This window comes from Alexandromys fortis, unplaced genomic scaffold (genome assembly GCF_014885135.2).
Source record: "Alexandromys fortis isolate MF-2015 unplaced genomic scaffold, M_Fortis_MF-2015_v1.1 scaffold_1, whole genome shotgun sequence".
Classification (NCBI taxonomy): Eukaryota; Metazoa; Chordata; class Mammalia; order Rodentia; family Cricetidae; genus Alexandromys; species Alexandromys fortis.
In genome coordinates this window covers 30,466,476-30,490,131 of record NW_026067927.1, presented here as the reverse complement: position 1 = coordinate 30,490,131, position 23,656 = coordinate 30,466,476, and the positions used below count along the sequence as shown (strand labels likewise).

Genomic DNA, 23,656 nt, shown 5'->3' with positions numbered 1-23,656 from the left:
ATATATTATCATTGTCCTTGCCTGTGGAATTTTCCAACTGTGTCTGTAAAAAAATAGAAACCCCACAGAGATCATCCTTTATTCTTCTACTCCTTCCCCTTACTCTCCTCCTTCTTTCTTCTCCTCCTCCTCCTCCTCTTCTTCTCCGCCCCCTTTCACTTCATTTTTCCCCTTTCACAAAAAATAAAGAACATGCAGAGGTAATGTACTTGAGTTAACTTTTTTACCCTCAGATCCTCGCCTGCCATAGACATCCAATTCTGAACCCTGAGTGGGTACTGAGGCTGGTACTCAAGTTCCCCAATATTCTTGGACCTTGGCTAATTAAAGTCTTACCTATCTGATAATCACAAGTCAGCAAATATCCCATTTTACATCTTGTTTCTGGTTTGTTTTAATAATAATTGATTAGTCATTAGTTGAATTGTCTAATGGCTTAATACAATTTAACAATACAAGATGGTCTTCATTTTGTACACTTATTTTCCACCTCTAAAGATTCCTTGGAGAAAGAAATACAAACCCACAAGTAAGGAGATAAGGAGCATTGTTGTGGGAGTTCCTTCAGCCAATAACCTTTAAGATACTGGTCCACTTTGGGCGTGGTCTCATGTACTATAAGTGCAGAGGAAAAGCGTGTAAGGCCTTCTTTGCTGCTGGATTCGGTTCCAGTTCCCAGCACATGCAGAGGACTGTGGATAGCTACCCTTACTGTGAGTTTATCCCCAAATAAATAAACCTTTGTTATGCTCCATTCTGGGCTATTGTGGAACTCTTTGGTACAGCTACAGAGCAAGCATTTCCATTTTGGTGAGAACACCTCAACACGATCCTCTGTGCCCGTGAAAGGCCACTGAAAGAGGAATTTGTCCTTCCGAGGGCACTGGGTCCTACCTCTGTGTCCCCTGTCTTGTCATTTTTTTTTTGTAATATAATTTTAATTGAAAAAAAATTCCTCCTCCTCCCCGCCTCCCATTTCCCTCCCCGTCTCCCTTTTCCCTCCCCCTCCCCCCACTCCTCTCCCTCTCCCTCTCCAGTCTGAAGGGCAGTCAGGGTTCCCTGCCCTGTGCAAAGTCCAAAGTCACAATCCAGCTGGCCTTGGTGAGCTCCCAAGGGGTGTCTCCGTGGGTGGGTGCACCCCTTGTGGTCATGACTTCTTTGCTCATATTCTCCCTCCTCTGCTCCTTCTTGGGACATTGGGAGCTCAGTCCGGTGCTCCAGTGTGGGTCTCTGTCTCTATCTCCATCCATCTCCAGATGAAGGTTCTCACTCAGGATAGTGTTTTCTATTTCCATCCATTTGCATGCAAAATTAGAGAAATCATTGTTTTTTTACCGCTGAGTTGTATTCTAATGTGTATATATTCCACACTTTCTTCATCCATTCTTCCATTGAAGGACATCTAGGTTGTTTCCAGGTTCTGGCTATTACAAATAATGCTGCTATGAACATAGTTAAACAAATGCCCTTGTCATATGATCGGGCATCTCTGGGTATATTCCCAAGAGTGGCATTTGCTGGGTCCAGGGGTAGGTTGATCCCGAATTTCCTGAGAAACCGCCATACTGACATCAACTTAGAAGCCAGCTCTCTGTATCCATGTGTGTACACCATGCAGTTAAATCAAGTCAGAGAGAAGGCCCGGAGGGATGAGGGAAGAAAACATCTGCTTTCTCATACAGGAATACCCGCCGTAGTGCCTGCTTCCAGGCCAAGTTGATTGCTAAGTCTGGTGCTGGGAAGAACAGGTCTTCTTCCCGACTCAGTTTGGTTCGTGACACATTCATTTCCTATTCTGATGTTATGGAGATGCTGGCATTGAGGTAAAAACCTGAAAAGGAACAACCAAAAGTCTAATATGGAATTTTTAAATGCATTCAGTTCAACCGGAGCCAGAGGAAGGTACTAGTTATACCAGGAACCTTCTGTAATGGCTTCTTAATGGCAACACTGCTTATCTGTGCTGATTTTCCCCACCTCTCCAGACAGCTCCGGTCTAGGACAGAGTGGAGAAATAACCTGTGTTATCTTCTTACTCCAGAATCCTATTATGCACAGTGGTGCGCTGCTTCCGCATCTTCGCGGAGTGAAGTCTCACCTCCCACCTCTGAGAGTGTATATTCCGTGCTGCTTACCTTCGATCTGAAATTGAAATCCAATCTCAAATAACAGGGAACAGGCATTCACATTTTAGAAAGAAAAAAAAAGTGTCTCTTAAGAACTGCTTCTTCCATTCCTTTCGTGATGACTTGGTCTCGAGAGAGGAAGAAGTTGGCCTCTCTTGTGGTGATTTCAGGACCCCATAGCAACCTCTCTCTACCCCTTTGCAAACAAGCCAAGGATGACAAGCATGAGCAAAGTGAGAGCAAACCTTACCGAGCAGTGGGTGGGAAGTGGTCACGATGTGTGTGTGTGAGTATGTGCACGTGAGTGCTAGTGTCCAGGGTGACGAGCAGACTCAGACTTGCTTGAGCTGGAGTTGCAGGCAGTTTTGAGTCTCCTTATGTGGGTGTTTGGATTCTCTGCAAAGCAGTACAAACTGGTAACTCTTAACCACCGAGTCATCCCTCCATGCCCCCTCCTTTTCCTTTTTTTTTTTTTTTAAAAAAAGTAGTCTTCCGTTGCCACATAATGGTGAATATGTATGGGAAATGATATATTTTTATGTATGACTTTCATGAAAATTGCACATCATGATAAGATACCAAGCGTTCTTTTATACAATTTACAAGCAAAATGATAACAAAGTTGACTTCAAAAACTATAGAGCAATCTTTAAAGACTGAATAAAATGATGCATTTAACTTTCTAATGTGACCCCGGTTCCCATAGATTTCCAGATACTGCCCATAATATTTCCGTCTCTGATGAAAACTTGCTGGGCCTGTAGTACTTGAAAAGTTCATTGGCTCACCTTGTATTCATTATCACAACCTCGTTTGGGCAGGCAGTGCCTCTCATCTTGCCTGGTGATGGGTAAGAAATGCCTATTGTGTGTGCACTTTTTAAAAGAGGGCCTGACGTGACTGTCTTTCTAGTTAGATGACTCTCATCCTCTCCCTGTACCCCCCTGCAAGAAATGGAGGCATATCAGAAAGGATAAATACTGCGTAGAAAACAATAAGGGATAAGGGGAGGAGAAAGTCTAAAAACGAGAAGATCAACCAGATCTTGTGGACCTCATGGTATTGCTGATGTGAATGAAGGGTCTAGGGTGGCCCTCTCCCCACTGCCAGGGGGTCATTCACCCCTTTTAAGTGAGAGCCTTTCCTTGCCCTCTGAAACTAGGGTTAATGTTTGATAATTAATTCATGTAGAACAGCCTCTTAGCAACAATCCCAGACAGGATCTGTTGCTGCCACGTTCTGTGTTGCTAAGTACAGATCCTTCTCCAGCATAGCAGATTTGCAGGAGCTGATGACATGTAGTGGCATTCTAAAGGTGGGTCTCAAAAGATGCCTCTGCCACACCAGGGAGTAAAAGGATGTCTGGGAGAAGTGGTGTCACTATTTTATGTTGCCATAAGCTTTTCATAACACTGTTTGTCATTACTGTTACTCGAGATGGGAAGACTTTTAAATCAATAATAAATAGCTGTTGGCTGTTTGTCATCTCTCACTCATTGTAATGATGAAGAATGTAGTATCTACAGGGAAATGATCTTGCGTCTTTTTCATTCATTGTATACTGAGAATCCCGTCTCAGGTACACGTGTGTAGACTTGAAAAAGCCAAAGCATGAATAAATATTTATTTTTTTAATGTTTTTATCAAGGGCTAAAGTACAAAGAGGAAAAAAATATTGACCTATTACTTCAGATCACTGATGGGATTTTTAATGGATGGTTAGAAGGGTTTATACTTCATAATAGAAATTTAGCTTTGTTTTTGCTGTGTTGTGTCAAGAGGGTATTCTCTTGGAGTGAACTTTGTTCCTATCTTACTGACATTTCCTGGCTTGTTGTCTATTTTTCTCTTTTAGAGAGTGTTTCAAACAAGTTTAGGATTTGTAGCAACATTGAAAAACGGGTGGAAATTTACCCTTTAGCCCTCCCTGTCCACTCCCTCCTTTACCAGTTTCCCCCGGCAGAATGTTACATTGTAATCAATGAGGTGTACACATTGGCACAAGGCTACTGCCCGTGCTTCATAGTTAATATTTGGGCTTGTTGGGGGGTTTTACAGTCTGTCTGTTTTGACTAATGAATCTGTCATCATCATTCTTTACAGAGTAGTTTTATTGTTCTCTTCATTTTTTTTTTGCTATGCCTATTAATTTCCCCCTCTTCCCCTGAACCCTGGCAAGTGCCTTTTTATTGTCTCCACAGTTTTTCTTTTTCTAATAAGGTAGAGTAGTGAGCCTGCAGTGTGTGACCTTTACATTTTGGCTTCTGTTAGTTAGGATATTGAAGTTTCCTCCCTGTCTTTTAAATGGCTTAGTAGCCCATTTTTAAGTACTTCATAAAAATATAGTGTTCAGATGTATCATAATTATTTTCCCATTGATCTATTTAAAAATATGTTGGTAGCTTCTGTTTTTTGGCAATTATGAATGAGGTTTCTATAAATGTTCACATGTAGGTTCTTTTGTGTAGATAAAAGTTTTCAATTTCTTTGTTCCGGGGGTGCAATTGCTGTATCATAGAGTAAGTTCTATGGGAAGCTGCTACCAAGCCATGCAAAATAGCAATTCCATTTCACATTGCCACAAGCACTGAGCAAAAGTGTCCTTTCTCCGTAGCCTGAGGTGTTCATTGCTTTTGGCTTAAGGCAGTCTAACGGTGTGGGGCAGTGTCTCATCACCATTTTTATTTGCATCCCCCAATGACCAATGATGCACAGCCTCTTCCCACAATTTGTTCGCCATCTGTGGATCTCCTCTGATGAGATACCCATTAAGATCTTGGAGGCATCTCTTTAATGGTGCCTTTTGCAAAGCAGGGCTTCTTAGGATGAGCCAGATCCAGATTTCCAGTTGAGTCTTCCGCTGATTATGCCTGTGGTGTTATGTCTAAACAGACATCATCAAATCCGAGGCTATCACATTCTGTTCTATATTTTCTCTTTAGAGTTTTATACTTCTGCATTTTACGTTTAAGTCTGTGGTCTACTTGGAGTTAACATTTCTGAAAGGGTAAAGACCATGTCTAGTCTCATCCCACACCTCTCTCAGTGTAGTTGAAAAAATATCTGTTCTCCATTGCGTCTATGGCCTTCACTCCGCTCCGAAGATCAGGTGATTATATTTATGTGAGTTTATTTCTCTCTTTATATTCTCCATGACAATGATCCACTTAACTGCCCCTTTTGTAATGTCATTCTGTATAGATTGCTATAGTTTTGAAATTGAGTAATGTCAGTCATTCAACTTTGTTTTCCAATACTGTACTGTGTATTGGTTCCTTAAAAATATTTTTTATGGTTCCATACTAAAATTAGAACTAATTTGATGCTGTCCATGTGACAAGTTTCTGACACTCCTAGGACATGTTTTGTGGGATCAGATGCTGTCTTGGGACAAGAATGGAAGAAAAACAGAAATTAACTTCCAGTTCCTATGGTACCAGGCTAACTGTGATGTCAGTGTCACATCTGATTCCGTCTTACAAGGCTTGGCTGCTTCTCTGGGTTCTGTTTGGGTTGCTCTTCTCCAAGCTCCTCTTGACTGATCTCAGATGTCTCTCGGATTCTCTCACCAGCTCTATGGTAGACAATAACTGTTTCTGTCATCTGGGGTTGTTCCTGTCTACATATTGTATACAATGAAAATACTAGTTTGGGACAACTTTTTACCTACTTATTATTTTGGGCTTCCAAAGAAATGTTTTAGGTTCTTTAACACGTGAATATCTGCAGAGATATTCTGATGACATCACATACTAATGTGGCTAAGAGGGTTCACCCTGAACTCATGACTAGAGATATAGGCAAGGTCCAGATACAGTGCTGAAAATTCCAGTGAAGGAGATGGGACTTAACTAATGAAGCTAATAAAACACTTTATAAGAGCATAGAATGATATCATCGCATAATGTGTAGAGGCATATCTTAATCCAGGATCCATACCCCTGGGTAGATAATTTCCCCTCAAGAGCAGTGTGAAGAAAGGTCTTGCACAAATATCGCTATCAATATCAGGTAAATTCCAATCAATTTCATTGTATTCTGGCTTGACAGGGTATTATCAAGAGAATTTAAAACCAGACACAATTCAGCATTGGTCTTGATTTTCCAACTCACAATCTAGTGATCCTCTTAGCCTTTGTCAGCTGACAACTCAACAGGGCTGATCATTTGAAGAAAAATTAGTACTGAAATTCACAGGATGGCTGTGGCATAGATTTCATTTGAAATCCCAGATCGGAAATATGTTGCCTGCTTTATCTATAGCAAAGCAGCTGATCATAACTACTGTGCATTCAACCTGGGTTGTTCTTAAACACATAGCCAGCTAGCTGACCTGATGTGCACTAGAATATGCTGGGTTGGAAAGGGATTTTAGGGTGTTGTGCTTTATCAAGTAGCAGTACATCTAAGAGGCTAGCAAAGTATTTTTTTCCTAATATAAGAAGCAGAAGGAAAGCAAGGGATCTGATATATATATATCCCCCAATATAAATAAGTATATAAATTATATCATAGTAAACATATAACAGGTAAATATACTCTATATGTAATAAAATACAATTTATATATATCATATAAACTATAAATACTTAAGTATAGTATATGTTGTTCAATATAATGCAAGTGTGTTATATAAATACACATATAATGTATTTACAAATGGTATATGAATATCTGAGCATATACATATGTGTGCATATAATATAAAATGCATTGCACTACCCAATTATGGCATTCTTGAACCTGAATTTCCTTATCTATAAAATGAGAATGGAAATTTCAATTTCAAAGATTCTTTTGAGGATTAATTGACTAAATCAATAGTGTGCCTAACATAAGGGATGGCATCCATGAGGAACATGTTTGTCATGAATTTTGTTTTCCTAACTCTTAAGCACCCAAAGCAAATATGTGGAAACCATGCGGAAATTTTTGAGTATTGTTTTCACTGGTTATTAGAGAGAAAAAGCCAAAAGTATACCTGTGTAGTATGTGCATGCATTTTTCTTAAGTGTGTTTACACATAAGTGTGGGTCTCTCTACAAAGACGTAAGGTTGATATCAGGCTCTTCCTTGATATCTGACTTTATTCTTTGAGGCAGGTTTCCCCAGTGAAGCCCGGAGCTCACTAACAGTGGTGGTGTAGTCTCACTAGCCAGCTTTCTAATGGAATCACCTGTCTCTTCCTTCTGAGATTGGAATTATAGGAAGGCTGCCACGGCCAGCTGGCATTTATATGGGTTCTGAGCCTCTAAACCCTGGGCCTCTTACTTTCACTGGCTGAACTGTCTCCTTAGTCCCAGGAGAGCACAAGTGCAAGGGTCTGGTTTATGTGCAGTAAATCAAAGCATCAAAAACAAGGAGCAGTTTTTCTGTTTCTACTCATTTAATACTATTTATCAGAATTAAAAATTATCTATATCTTACTATCAACTTTCCATCATGTGCTTTGGTAGGTCTTGTTCTAGACACAATTCTCTATCTTTAAAAAAATTAATTTGTTTTATGATACTTGACCATTTTAAGGTTTGCTTTTGTTTTAGTTTTGGAATCTTGGATATTGTAAAAATAGGGGTTGTAGTAAGCCACTAGGTTTGGGGGTAGTTTGCTAAATAAGAATAGTCAGGACAATGGATTCACACAAGAGGAAGTCAAATGTGTCTTTTCTGTGCTGGACATTGTCCTTGAGAGTTAGAGTTGCATCATGATCTCTAGGTAACAAGAATGCTCAGTGAGACTTGGGGTGAAGAAAACTATATTTTACCAACAAAGAAAATTGTTTAAGTATTTATTAATCATGCTATACAAACCTGTAAACATTTCATTGATAATCATGTTTTATTTCAAAAATCTTTATTTTGTAGGAGATTATTATATCTGGTCCACACTCCTGATCATGAAATTTTGAACAATGGTAAGTTAACATCGTTTTTCTTGCACTATAAAACAGTGGTTCTCAATCTTTCTATTTCTGTGATACTTTCATATAGTTCCTCGTGTTGTGCTGACTCCCAACCATAAAAGTATTTTTGTTGCTACTTCAAATTGTAATTTTGCTACTGTTATGAATTGTAATGTAAAGATCTGTGTTTTCCGGTGGCCTTAGGCGACTCCGGTGAAAGTGTCATTAGACCCCAAAGGGGTCGAGACCCACAGATTGAGAGCCACTGCTCTAAAAGATCTCCAACACAGCTGCCATTATAAGAGATTCCATATAATATTGGTTTTTTTGGTAACACTAAAGTCCAGATATGAGTGACAAATTTGGTTTGTAGCTGGTATTGTTTATAATGCTTCTAACAACAATTTTCATACTTCGGAAATATATAGCAAAAGACAAAATACATGATAATTACTAATGCCAATGGAGTGTTTGAATATATTAAAAGCAGTCGAGATAACTGATGTATGGGCTTGTTGCATAGACTCTCCGTGATCACTGACCCTGGTGTGCATATGTGAGTCTATTATCTCCTCATAACACACATTTTCCCGGGGTAGAAAGTGGGAATTTCCTATATTCTTGGGGTTTAAACATGCATTTGAAGGGACTCAAACTCATGCTTCTAATGTTAAATTTTTTTTAACCAGGTTCCAGATCCATATTTTAGATAGCATAAAGACAAACAACCATCTAATAACTCAAACCAAACTTTTCCCCCAAGTGACCCAGTGTGCCCCCCCCATCCCCATATAATCATTTAAATCTATCAAGCTGGAAACTTTGGAGTCACTTTTATCTCCCCATTTTCTCATCCTATAGATAATTAAACTTCAGTTCCCGTGATTTCTATCTCTGAACCATTACTTCTAGCTGGCCTCTTGTCTCTCCTTCCACGCAATTATCCCGGCATCATCTATCTCCTGCCCCGAACTACAATCTCTCTCTTTCAAGGCAAGCCACTCCAATATTTGTTATTGAAAACTGTCTAAGGAAAAAGCAAGTTCAGCCAGAGAAAGGTTTCTTTTTATTACAGGCTGGAAAGAGCCATTTCCAAGTCAAAGGCAGTTTTCCTGCATTGTGATTTAATTACTGTGAACCCGTTGTCTTCCTTCTATAATAGTTTCTCTAGTAAGGCATACACAAACTCACATAGAGTTCCGTGAATCTCCAAAAATCAAAGTCCCTGGCATAACTCCCACACGAGAAGAGCATTCCCAGAGACCCCTTCCACGTTCCCTCACCAAGATGCCCACTTATAGGACTTCTACAAGTGGCCCTTGCTCTTTCCTGGTTTTGATCTTTGTGTTAGTGGAAGAGAAAAATGTGTCTGTCTCCTTTTGCTCAACTCTAAAATCCTGCTTAATTTGTATGTATGGTAGTATTTGTCTATTCATATTATAATCTGAAATGTATGATGTTCAATTACATGGGTATGACACAATTTATTAATCAGGTCTGCCATTGATTGACATTTGAATTTTCAAGTTTTCAACTACTTAAGGAGCGATGCTGTAAACAATTTAACTTGACTGATGAGCAAATGTGAATCCCGTTCTGTGGGTGTCTTCCTAAGACAGCAACTGTCGGCTCTAAGGGAGGGTATCTTTGCTGCCATTACCGAGTACATTCCCAGGTGCTTATGTAGGCTTTCTGTTCTCACTGGTGGCAGCGGTGCAGGAGTCTTTTCACAGTCAAAGTTTGGTATCGCTTAGCATCCTCAGTATGTTCAATAATAGCCATCTAGCAAACATCGTTTTATTCATTACGTTTTTAATTTAGTCTCTTTGATGATCAATTAGTTTCACTGTTTTCCTATGCTATTTATTAGCAAGAGACATCCATTTGTTTTTTTCTGTAAAATTCCAGGTTAAACATTTTAAACATTTTGTCATTGTGCTGAGACAAGGCCCACTATACAGTCTTCGCTGGATTGGAAACTGCCAAGCGGACCAGGCTGGCCTCTAATTTAGGGCTCTTTTTCTGTCTCTGCCTCTTTAAGTACTGAGATTGTCACCATGCCAATACATATTTTGAATATTAAAAATATTTAGTTTATTTCCTGGGCTAAGTATTATGAATATTTCCTTGGCACACGATTCCTTTGCTGATATAAGTATGTCAGGAAACACTTTCTATTACTGCATACCTTACTATTTCTTGGAATCAATCGCTAAGTACAGGCTTTTGACAGTAGTCTGAATGAATCTATCAAGGGTTGTCATTTTGTTTGATACCTTAGTAAACAATCTGCTTAGAAGATAGATACTCCTTAGTAAAATGCTTATTTCAATTTTAAGGTGGTAATGTGTGGGCCACCTGAACATGAAGGGAAATAGGAGTAGAAGTTTGGCTTTTGGTTGTTCAGCACAAATGTCCTACAGGCCTAACGCGGATTATTGGCAAGACCGCCTGTTATCTTCTGTCATACGCCATTCTCTCTTTATAACTCAGGTGGCATTGCATGTGTGAGCCACTCCTTTATTCCGTTCCATTAATTGTTATTTTATTATGTCAGTCTGCTTAGACAACCTTGTCACATGACTCCGCTTGAGTCACTGTTGCTTTCTAATGAGTCCTGTCACTGAGAGGTCTAGGCGGTGTCATCTTTTCAAGCTCACACAGGCTGTTCTTTTCACCTTCATATTTGTATACTCTTTTTAGAACAGGATAAAAAAATTTCACAGACCTTCATAGAGCTTTGAAATATGGATCAATTTAGAAGAATTAGTTATAAAATATTGACTCTTCCAGTCCATGAACCTAGAGCATTTTTCTTCCTTTAGAGCAGTGGTTCTCAACCTGTGCGTCGGGACCGATTTGGCAAACCTCTATCTCCAAAAATTTATATGATGATTCATAATAATCATCAAATTGCAGTTATGAAGTAGCAGTGAAAATAATTTATGGTTGGGGGTCACCGCAGCACAAGGGACCGTGTTGAAGAGCACAGCATTAGGAAGGTTGAGAACCATTCCTAAGGAAATGCTCATTTCCTCTCAAGAATATTTTGGATCATCCATAATGGACCTTATATTCTTCTTTTGCTACAGACTGTAGTGTAGTATCATGGATCTCACCTGCTCATTTTATTTACTGATACTCCCATCACCTATAAAATTCTCCAAATTTACTGAGTTCTTCCTTGTCACTATTTAGTCATATATATTTGCTGGACGTTGAAGCAAGGATTTCATTCATATAAGTCAGGTAAGTGCTTCAAAACTGAACTGTACTCTCAGTTCTTGGAAGCCTGACTTTAAGTGTTATTCATTCTCTAAGAGGGAATGGGAGCCAGGGGGTGAGTCTAAAGCTACAATCCCCGAATGAGTCTGCTCCCAGATCTAGGACTGTCATTTACAAGAATAATACAAAAAGCATGGGCTACTGAATCTCAAAGAGTTAATGTCCCTAAATGTCATCTCAAGTACTTACCAATTGGAGACCCTCTTGGGGCTCCTTATTTCTTATTCAGAAGATGTGGGGTCAGGTTTGGAACAAGAGGGCATATTAGTTTCCTTTTCATTGGGACAAAGAATTTGACAAGAAGTAACTTAAGGGTTTGTTAAACTTGCAATTTGAGGGTGCATTGTGTTGGAAAGGCATGGTGGAGCCATCTCTTGGCGGAGGCAACAGAATCAGGAGCAGGAAGGAATGCTAGTGATGAACTTATTTCTTCTTCTCACCGAGTCTTGAACCCCAGCCCAAGTCCTGAACCCATAATCAGTGTAAGTCTCCCTCAGTTAAAACTTTCCAGAAGCGTACACACACACACACACACACACACACACACACACACACACACACTGAGCAGCATGTCTCCTAGGCGATTTCAAACCTAGCCAAGTTGATAGTCAAGAGTAACCACCGCAGGGCTGATAAATCTCACCGCACATAATCCTAAAATACACTTGTTATCTTTTCCTTTAGTTTAATTGGGTACCAAATATCCCTGAGAATCACCTAATAATGAAAGGCTTGTGAAGTCTCCCAGCTTATTGTTTCAAGGTGCTTGAATTCGGGTTAGCTAACGAGAGCTTTTTCCATGTAGTAAGTCAAAGGCAGTTGAATTTCAGTCATCTGAGAACTGTGCCAGCTACTGGTAGAACAAAGGCAAGTAACCTTCAACTCTTACCCTTGAGAAGCTGAATTTAGTGGAAGAAAGGGTGATGTGACTTCACTAAGTATGGAGATAGGAAGGGCCGTCAGCCTGTGGGAGGCAGTGCAGTCTCCTCTGTGGGGGGAGGTTAGACAGACGTGGGTGAGCTGAGCTCTCTAGTTATTCCTGAGAAAATTCAAGGTAGAGAAGACAAAATGTTTGAGAAACAGAAAAATCACACGTACAACCAGAAGAGAAACAGCTTTGCTCTTTTGTTTTGTTTTTTGGGAGCCCAAGCTTTTTGGATTCTTCTTTTAAATGACAGTCCTAGGAGCAGAAGCATTCAGGGATTGTAGCTTTAGACTCTCTACCTGCCTCCCAGTCCCTCTAAAAGAGTGAATGATACTTTAATGTTGGCTTCTAAGAGCTGAGAATATTATTTAGTTGTAAACACTTACCTGACTTATATGAATGAGACCCTTGCTTCAATCTCCAGCAACATGTGTGTGTGTGCACGCATGTGTGTGTGTGTGACTAAATAGTCTGCTAGGACTGGATCAGTCTCAAGACTTTAAAAGCAAGTGCTCTCAGTTGAACAGTATAAAACATCTCTCCAAGATCAGGGAAAAGAGAGGAATGAAGGAATGACATCTCTTTGGATATTGTGTATTTTTTCCTCAATGACTGATAGCCAGGTCAAAGGGTGATTGACCATCTGGGTCTTGTAATTCTATTTTCATAATTGTGTCCCCAGTTAGAGTTATACAAATGAGATCCAGACTCCAGCATTTACCATTCTTTGTTCATTGTAGCAGACGTTAAAGAACAATGCCTATGGACCAAGGCTGCCATATCTGATGGTCCCTATGCAAAGAAAGGGGACAGTGAGCTGTTTCTTTATTGTCTAATCTGCAGTAGCCCTCTGAATCATAGTATATTGAGATAACTGAAGTGTGTGTGTGCTCATAGGCAAATGTGTGCACAGATTACTTAAAAATTAATTTTCACCCCCTTTCACCTCCACAATATAATCCACTTGGTCTACACAGAGCTCTCTAATTTAAAAAGACCTTATTTGGTAAATCTGCTGGGTCATATCATCAGTAATGTGTAGTGGCATTTCAAATGTATTTTAATAAATAAAGACTGCCTGAAGATCTGAGAGTGAAACAGCCCCACTGGTCAGCCTTACAGACCAGATTATGGTAACACACGCCTTTAATCCCAGTAGACACCTAGTTGCCATAGAAATCGGGTGGTGCATGTCTTTAATCCCAGTGGTGCACGCCTTTGATCCCAGCCCTAGAGAGGAATATAAGACGGGGTGAGATAGTTCTCAGATGCAGTCTCCTGAGATTCCTGGAGGCTGGATCGCCATTTCAGACTGAGGTTGAGATGAGTCAATGGCTTGTTGTTTTGCTTTTCAGATCTTCAGGTTGAACCCCAATTTCTGACCCTGAGTTTTTATTAACCATGTTTCACATGAAGAGAAATGCAAGGGGCTCACTGTTCTTGTAGGCAATATAAGAACAAAACAAAAGTCATTCACAGCCACGCACAGAAGAGTGATTAGAAAAATCTTTAAGCATCCCTTAATTACGATGATGTTATTGTTTTCTTTTGGTGGAATCTCTTGTTGCACAGGCTAGTCTCAGATAATCTTGAAATGTTGACCCTCCTGCCTCAGCTTGCTGAGTACTGAGGTTACTGGAATGAACAATCATCCCTAACTCACTGTGGCCATGTCATTTCTTCACCATAAAATATTTCCATGATGTTTGTAGTTTCTTAAAATTTGGGTTCTCAGAGGGAGATGAGTAAGATCAAGAGGAAAGAAGTTGATACTGATTTTGGAAGCAGTGTTAAGATGCTGGGAAGAACGTAGTTAATCTCCTGACCACAGGCTGAGGTTGTCAGACCTGTTCTGTTTCTACATGGTGCTCTCATGCCAGAGCCACAGAAAGAATATAGATTTGATTTTATATCTGTTGAGGATCGTTCCCAATCTAGTCACCAAGGATCTTATTCTGAAGCAGGTTTGCAAGACAATAAAGACTAATTGCTATCTATTCAAATCCTTCAGTACAGTCAGACCAAAGCTTCCTTTGCTATTTGACAAGACATTGAGTAAAGAAATGACCGTTCTACTTGGTGGACAAATAAAACAGAGATTACAATATAAGATTACCCATCACTGAAATGTCTCTAATTACAGCTGAGCTTTAGGAAATAGTAATGCAGGTGATGTGGAGCACATGCTTTGCTATAATACTGCAAAGCTCGCCATGGATTAGCAGGTATTGAAGAGTGGTGAGCATGGCGGGACTAGGTTTACATAAAACACCTGCTAGCTCCAAAGCCCTAAAACATACCATGCCATATCAGTAAACCTAAATCTCTAGCAGAAGGAGAAGAATAACCCCAATGCTCACAAAATCATGGATTTCCTGGGTCCAATCCCAGCATAAAATTTATCCCCGTGGATTGGTGTTAATTTTTGCCCACAGTTGACTTTTGGTTCCCCAGACATTGGAAGAGCAAACATATGAGAAGCAGGACAAGTAGTTCTCTGATCAGACATTGTATTCATCTTATTAAAAACAGTGGGAGAGAACATGAAATTAATTTTGTTAGTTCCATATGTGGAAGTAAGATGAGCCATCTAATATGAGTCCCAGTTGTAGAGGTTGAAATACAGGGCCACATGATGGGTCATTTGATGCTTAATGTCCATCACCATCATTGAGCCACGAGGGCGGTATGGATAGTGGTTTCCAACCTGGGTAGCACACACTGGGGAGTCTTAAAACATGTTGAAGCTTGGCTTTCGTCTCCCTTCTTATTGAGTAGTTTTATACATACACAGGAGGTTAGCGTTCTTAAAGCTGATGTATGACCAAAACAGTGCACAGCTGATCTCGGTGCAGGCCATGATTCTGCAATGTTGGCAATTTATTCAAATCACCTAGAAAACTTTAAAACTCCCAATATAATTTGTGTCCTAACCTAAATCAATAGAATTAGAGTAGGGCAGTTCAGCATATAGGTATTTGTTCAAAGACACCTAGATAAGTCTGGATTTTGTCCTGGGTTCAGAATTACTGGTAAAGCTTTTATGATTCACATAGTCATTTTCCTCTGTCTAAACAGGTTTTCTTAGTTCTTGGGAAGCAACTGCACACACATGCATACGAACACACACAGACTCACACTCGCATGTACACTCCTTTATCATGGGTTGGGGACAGAAATGAAAAGACACAGTCCTTCAAGAACCAATAGTGAGGGGTTAGGGAAATGGCTCAGTAGTTACGAGCACATAGTGCTCTCTTCCAGGGGTCTCAAGTTCAGTTTCTGTCACCCACGTGGTAGAGCACAACCATCTGTAACTGCAGGGGACCTGATATCCTCTTCTGACCTCTGTAGACATCAGGCATGGAAGTGGTGCACAGACATGCATGCAGACAAAATGCCCATGCACATCAAATAAGAAAAATACATCTTTAAAAAATAATTGATGGTGAAGTTGTATTAGACTTGAACATTTCCATCAGCATTCTAACATCAGCAAATGCCAGAGAAGGCACTGGAGATTTTCCTAATTCCTAGAACTAGGGCTGATGCTCGTCCTGTCAGGTTCTCCGAGTGGAAATCTCTCCTCTAGGAGGGACCGTCATTCAGCTGCTCAAATCCTAACGTGCTTGGAAATGCTGATAACGCTAGATTGTCTGTTTCTTTTCCACAGAGTCAGTTACGAAACATCTAAAAATCATGCACAAGACAAAAGAGAGCTAGCTTCTAATTGCTCTGTTGAAGCATTTTGGCAACTCCATCTGTAACTGTCCGAATTTGAAAGTCAGCAATTCTTGAACGTACGAAATCGCTATGTTCAAGGATTGTGTCTCTGCACTTGCAAAGGCCCAGTAGAGTGTGAGCAAATGAGAGAACGAGTCAGATATTTTGCTGGTATGTGTACCAAATACACCACTGGGCTTTTAAAAGATTTTTATACGCATGATCTAATCCTGACCACAATTCTGTAACATAGAAGTTTAACACACGTTTTAAAAATTGAAATGAATGAGTGCTCAAAATCACGCAGCTGCGATATGCTAACTTGGGTCGTTTGCTCCTTAGGTCAGCTCTCATTGGCATCTGTCCTTAGCAGTAGTTTTGTTTTTACTTGAAAATTTATTTCCCTTCTGTCTGTCTCTCCCTCTGAATAAATAACATTTGGGAATGGCTGTGTATAACTTTGGCTTTTGGTTGTTTGTTTTGTGACAGGCACTCATGTAGCGAGGCTGACCTCCCACCTTGAGTTTCTGATGTTTCTCTTTCCTCCTCAGTGCTCAGATTATAGAAGTGTACCAATATTCTTGTTTTATGTACTGAGGCTCAAAACCAGGTCTTTGTGCCTGGAAGGCAAGAAAAGGCCTGCCAACCCCAGCTCATTGATAAATTTGTGCAATTGATTGCAAATGAATGATATGGTCCTTACTAATCAAAAATCAAGAGACCGTGGCTTCCTGCTAACTTCTGCTGGTACTGGTTCCTACATTGTTTCTGTAGGGTCTTCCTAAAATAAATCACTGTAGATTTCCCCCGCAAACACAGAACACACCTCTTGCAATGGACTAACATGAAGAAGTGTCTGCTTTCCTTACATCCTCAACAGCATTTGCCATTGTTTTCTTTATCTTAGCCATCGTGACTGGGGTGAAATGGAATCCCAAGAAGTTTTTGTTTGCATGTCCTGAATAGCTAACAATATGGAACACTTTGTAAGACATTTCTTAGCCATTTTTATTTCTTCATTTGAAAATTCTCTGTTTGAATCCATCACACACACAAGAACACACATGCACACACACACACATCTGTGATGTATACATGCACACACACACTGCACCTGCATGCACACACACACACATCTGTGCAATACACACATGCACACGTACTTGTGCACACACATTTCAAAGATTCTAACTTTGTGGGCTTCCTTTTCATTCACTTCATTTTTTTCCTTTGCTGCACAAAATGTCCCTCCTGCCCTTTGCTGGCCTTAATTTCCTGGACAAGTAGAGTTCTACTCTGAAAGATCCCTTTTTGAGTCTGTATCTTCAAGAGTACTGTTTAAACTTCCTTATAGCAGTTTCTGCATTTCAGGTTTGACATTGAGGGTTTTTTATTGTAAGCAATTTGGAGTTAAATTTTGTGCAGGGTGATAGATATGGGTCTAACTTCATTCTTCTACACGTGGACACCCAGTTTTCCCAGCATCATTTGTTGAAGATGCTGTCTTTTCTCCAGTGTATGTTTTTGACATCTTTGTTAAATATTAGATAACTAATTATGTGCATTCATGATTGGGTCTTTTATTTTGTTCTTTTGGTGTATATGTGAGTTTTTGTGCCAATACCTTCATGTTTTTATTATTATAACTCTGCAGTATATCTTTAAATCTGAACCTTGTTTTTGTTGTTGCTGTTGTTTTGACCAAGGTTGCTTTGGCTATCTGGAGTCTTTTGTGGTTCTGTATGCATTGTAAGATGTTTTTTGCTGTTTTGTAAAGAATGTTATGGGAACTTTGAATCCAAAGGCCTACTTTGGTGGTTTTTGTGCTTTCTAAGACCCATAACTAGAAGATATAAGCCAAGCACTACTGTAAAGCAAGAAATAGAAAAGGGTTAACATTTATTTTGATTAGGTCCTTTGTTTATTAATTCAACCTAGAAAAAAAAGTGGTCAGAAAAATTTAAGCTAATCAAAGAATCAAATAAATATTTCTGTGAGGCAAAAGATAAGTGATCAATTTCCCATATCTTTAACACATGAAAATATTCTGAGTAGCCTGCCGTTTGGAAGCATAAGCAGGCAATGACTGTGATGGGGACCTAACAGAATATCCGTGCTTTTTGCATTTTCTGTAGACTTAAATATGCATAGAGATAAATCATAGCAGAGGAGAAAGGGCTCTAGTGAAGACTGTGACCTTGGAGAGGAAATAAACTTGTTCCAGAGAGGTTATAACCCATGGAGTCACAAAGAATCCTCTCCAATGTGGACAGAGAACATCTGGAGAGCTGGACACTCTGGAGAAATGTCCCCTTTACTTCTCTTTATCTGTACCCATGGTGTTTAGTGTCCTAGTAATGACACAAAAATATTATCATCTGCTGGTCAGGAGCCAATGTGAGTCTTACAGGTCTAAAGTGAAGATGTTGTTAGGACTTTATATATTTCTGCAGTACTTGGGGCAAGATCTTAAGCATTGGCTTATCTAGCTCAGAGAGACTTGTGTATACCTTGGCTAGTGGCTTTCCTTAATTTTAAAAACATGGAACAACTCATTAACTTTTATCTATAGTCACTCTTTCCTCTGACCACAGCCTGCAGGGATGGTTAAGTTGGCCCACCTGAGTCTTTCAAAAATCACCTATGCATCCCAGAGATACTGACTCAGTCTGCAAAGGCCCCAGTTAAGGTCAACATACCTACATGTCTCAGAAATGAAGATGTAAATAATTTGGGGGAAACAGTGGTTATCATTATTCTGCATACAATGGCCACCCTTTATCTAGTTTAACTTTTCTCTATGCTAAGGCATTTTCAGATTTACAGTGATAATATGTGAAAAATTCAGACACTTGCTGCAAACAAAGATGGCATTATTGACAAAAGAATCTGAAGATCTGTGCAAACTTCTGTGATTTAGAGGTAGGAACTTGAGGAGTTTGAAAAATCTTAAACAGAAAGATGGAAAGTGAAGGTCAAGCGTTTCTCCGCAGGGAGAGACATCAGGAGCCCACCTGGAAGAGAAAGAGGAAATCCCCCTGGAACACTGTTTCTGGCGGCTGGGTTGTTGGGGGAATGGAGTAGTCCACTTTCCTTTTGTAGATGATGAGTTATAATTCCACGGCAATCCTCAACACTTAGGAGCTTGATCTCCAGAGTAACACCCAGAGGGAAGAGACAGGATGTCTGAATTATGGAGAAGCCAGTCTCTCTTTCCTTTGCTAAGCTTATGTCTCCAAACCATACTTGTAAAATCATTGTGTGTACTCTGGAATATTCGGTACTGTGTACATCTGTACACATGCACATAGAGAGAATAGAATTAGATGAGTTCATAATGAGTCCTTCTCATTGTCATACTTCCTGTAGAGTTTATGTCTTTTAATATTCTCCTTTTGTTATGAGTTAAATATTGGTAGACTTTTTTTTACAGATAGATCTCAAGGAATACAGCATTTGAGAAGTAGCACTCAAAGACTTGAATTTCAGTCTCCAAAGTCCTAATTTCCCTTTTGCCCACACAGAGTAGGCAACAAATCATATGTCGCTTGCTTGCTTGTTATGTTTTGAAACAAAGGGGGTAGGCAATGATGCACTAGTTTCCCTTAATGTTCTTAAATCTTTAAGAACACTTCCTGGGTACAGAATATAATCAATGGTAGCTCTCAGTATTTATAGTATTGATTAAACTTGTAACTAACGTGGTTATTCCTGCTCTGTAACATGAGGGCCTGCTTGTTGGGTTTCTGGGGCACCATTCTGTTGTCCGAGGTTTCTATCCTGCCTGGTTGCTGTCCTCCCACCAGGTCCCACAGCCATTTTGCCCCAAAGAAATCACACAAAGGTCTATATTAATGATAAACTGATTGGCCCATTAGCTCAGGCCTCTTATTAACCCTTATAACTTATAATAACCCATTATTCTAGTATATGTTAGCCTCATGGCTTGGTAATTTTTTCAGCAGGGCAGGTCACATCTTCCTTCTTCAGTGTCTGGACAAGATTGGGGAGGAATGGGCTTCCTCCTTCCTAGAATTCTCCTGTTCTCCTTGACCTGCCTCTACTTCCTATCTGGTTGTCCCACCTATACTTCCTGCCTGGCTACTGGCCAATCAGCGTTTACTTAAAAAATAATTGATAGAATACAGAATTGTCCCACACCCCTGCTCATTAGAAAACTGTCTCCTGTTGGTACTTATTTATCTGCTTTAAACTCTGTGTATATAAGGGCATAATCCTTATGTAAAGGGCCCCAAGTGTGTCTGCGAAGTGAGAAGGATGTGACTCTGGCCCCAAGGACCACGTGGAACAGCAAATGATCAGGCACTTAAATACACAATGGAAACAAAGGTCAACTCTGCCCATTATGCCAGGACATAGGTATAAACCTAAAAGGATGCTTCTTCCTGTGGTTGGGGAATGAACCACGATGTGGAAGTTGGCTACTCACCAGCTATGACTACTTTGCGAGATCTGGAGAAAACAAAACAGGAAATGGATATGAAGCCAGTAATGGGCAGAAGCTAGCATTGACATATGTAGATGGCTGATTCATGAGATTCATGGGGTTCCCGTTGCCCACATGCCACAGTGAGTCACGATTAGTTGAGCTCAGCAGAGAAAACTTCAGATCACTATAATATTTTGAGCTTAGTTGGTTGCCAAAAATATGATCATTCTCTCCAGGTGAAACTTATGTAACAGATGAGTTATAAAGACGCTTCCCACTTTCAGAGCTGTCTGTCTCTGAACTCTTTATTTATGCTGTGACTCATAGGAGACTGAGTGATGGGGGAGCGTATTTGTTTCTCTAACTCTTGGATGTAAGTTGATCCTATGACTTTCATTGGCTAGGAGATTGGTACCGTGGAACACCTGTAAGGGTCGTGGATAATTTTGAGGAGTCGGTTCTCTCCTTCTGACTTTTAGTGGGTTCCAGGGACTGAACTCCGTCTCCAGGCTTGCTCAGTAACTCCTTTTGCTCACTGAGAAATCTCACAGGTCCCATCAGAACATGTTAAATATAAAGATGGCAAGGAGAATACAGGAGGATTGCTACACGTTCAAGTCAGCTTGGAGTATAGACTGAGACCCTACCTCACACAACAATACCAAGAAATAATAACTGCAGTTTGTTATCTATTATTTATTGTTTACTTATTATTTATTATGACCTGGAGGTCATAATTTAATGAAATTGATTTCGCATGTCTGTATACATGTGTTGTATGAGTATATGTATGCTGTAGAGGAGGAGCTCTGGTGCCTGTGTGGGAGGATGTCTGGTGTCCCTCTCTATCATTCTTTACCTAGTTACCCTGAGACAGAGTCCCATTGAACCTGGAGTTAGGGTGGGCAACAGTAAGCTTGATCCTCCTGTCTCTGCCTTTGCACAGAACTGGGGCTAACAGCATACCAGACCACCCCAGTTTTTAAGTGGGCATTTGAGGTTTAAAATCAAGTCCTTATACAACAAGTGATCTAATATACTGAGCCTTATCACTAGGTTACAAAATGGATAGATGTTCTAAAATTCAGTTTCCTCCCAAACTTCTAATAGCAGGCCAACTTAGATGAGTTGTTCTGGTGTGTTAATTAGGAAGTAATGGTCCTAATGGAAAAGATCAGGAATTAGCATGTGGCTAGGTGAATAGATGCCCTCAGACTTTTAATTGGAACTGGTTTTGCTTTCCTCTTTTCTAAGATGGGAATCTGAACACAAATGAGTTTCATCTATAAGGGAACTTCACAGCCATTATATCCCTTCTGATTAAGATGATACAAGAAATCAAACACCTGGGTAAAAAAAAAAAAAAAAAGGACTGTCTATACTTCTGTTTCCCGGGGCCAGCTGATGAGTGGTGCCCAGTCATGAGACAGTATCCCAGCTACAAGGAGAGCTGAGTTTTAACCCATGGCTTCAGCCTCTTTAGTCCTTACTGAGCATGAAAAATAAAAAGGGAGATCCCATGGTGATTATTCTAAGTGATATTTTTAACTAGATCTCTGGAGATATCGGAGGACAACATTTGGCTAAAGAAAGATACTAAATCTGATCTCAGACCTTGCTTGAGTTGCAAGGGCCTGACAGTCCCCTGTTGTAAACATCCAGTGGGCTGTGGTGATGGACTTGGAAGCTTCACTAAAAGGCAAGGGAGCTTGTGATGATAGGGTGTGGGAAGACGTCTCAGGAGACGAATAGGATGGGGAAAGATGAAATCGTTAATATTCATCTCAAACTTGTTTTCTGCATAAGTTGTTTGCTTTGATTCAGCCATAAAGAAGAATGGAATCCTGTCAGTTTTAGGAATTTGGATGGATGCTGGGAGTATTAAATTCAGTAAAATTAGCCAGAATCAAAAAGGTAAACATCAGCCGGGCGGTGGTGGCGCACGCCTTTAATCCCAGCACTTGGGAGGCAGAGGCAGGCGGATCTCTGTGAGTTCGAGACCAGCCTGGTCTACAAGAGCTAGTTCCAGGACAGGCTCCAAAACCACAGAGAAACCCTGTCTCGAAAAACAAAAACAAAAACAAAAAAACAAAAAGGTAAACATCACACTTTCTCTTCTACATAGCTCTATTTAACACACACATATTTGCATATGTTCATTTTTACATACATATTTGACAGGAAAGTAGAAAGGAGACTGCCTGGGAAAAAGGGGGGCTAGCGGGAGGGAAGGGGAATGAGGGAGAGGGTGGAATGTGGGTATGGATATGGTCACAGTCCATGGTATGCTTTTAGGAAGCCATCCTTAGGAAGCCATGACTATATATGAATTTATGCTAATAAAAGGCAGTTATATGATTTAAAGAAACAAGAAGAGTTGGGGAGAATTAAAACTATTCTTTGTATATTTTGTGTGCTAACTACATTAAACATCTTTAGCACTACCTCCTTCCTTCTTATTCCATGCTCTAGGACAAGGGAAGAATCAGTTTGGGGAGGAGAACATAGGTACCATATTTTATTTTCATCCTTGTTCAAAATAAATAACTGGCCCAGGGCAGGCGAGAGGAAGCAGACTGGAGGTGGCAGCAAGCTGGCAGTAGGTCTCTGCTCTATGTGATGGGGGGTGTTAATGCCTTCATGGTATGGAAGTAGTGTGTGCTTCAGTACTAAGTTAGGAACTGGTCTGTGTTCAGTACACGTCTTTGTACCCTCCACTGACCAGCCATTCGGCTTCTTTGTTTGGAGTGTCATTGTTCTTTGTAGAATGTCATTTTGCTGGTGATATTGTTTACAAGGCTTTGGTTGGCTAAATGGTACTGGTCAGGAAATCTCCATTGATATCCTGAGTGACTGTGTCTTCGTCACTGTCCCACTGCTGTGAAGGGACACTATGACCAAAGGAACTCTTATAAAACAAGGCCTTAAATTAGTTCTTGCTTAGCTATTCAGAGGGGCCATCAGTTATCTTTACTGCAAGGAGTGTGGTAACTATGGCAGGCCTAGTGCCTGAGAGGTAGATGAAGGAAAGGAGAGGAGAGGGGAGAGGAAGGGAGGGAAAGGGAGGGGAGGGGAGGGGAGGAGAGGAGAGGAGAGGAGAGGAGAGGAGAGGAGAGGAGAGGAGAGGAGAGGAGAGGAGAGGAGAGGAGAGGAGAGGAGAGAGTCTTTGGCTTGGGTTTAAAAACCTGAAAATAAGCCTACCCCCAGTGATACAGCTCCTCCAGTAAGGCCACACCCCCAATCCT

At 40.3% G+C, this 23,656-nt stretch overlaps 1 long non-coding RNA gene across 8 annotated transcripts in view; it reads left to right on the top strand.

The window, feature by feature from the left end:
* The window catches only part of LOC126502641 (uncharacterized), a 503,616-nt gene that overhangs the window by 278,092 nt on the left and 201,868 nt on the right, over positions 1–23,656 (top strand). For all 8 annotated transcript variants that reach the window (XR_007591995.1, XR_007591997.1, XR_007591994.1 and 5 more), the window contains exon 4: positions 7,991–8,040. This is a non-coding gene — a long non-coding RNA (uncharacterized lncRNA). The remainder of the gene's footprint in view (positions 1–7,990; positions 8,041–23,656) is intronic.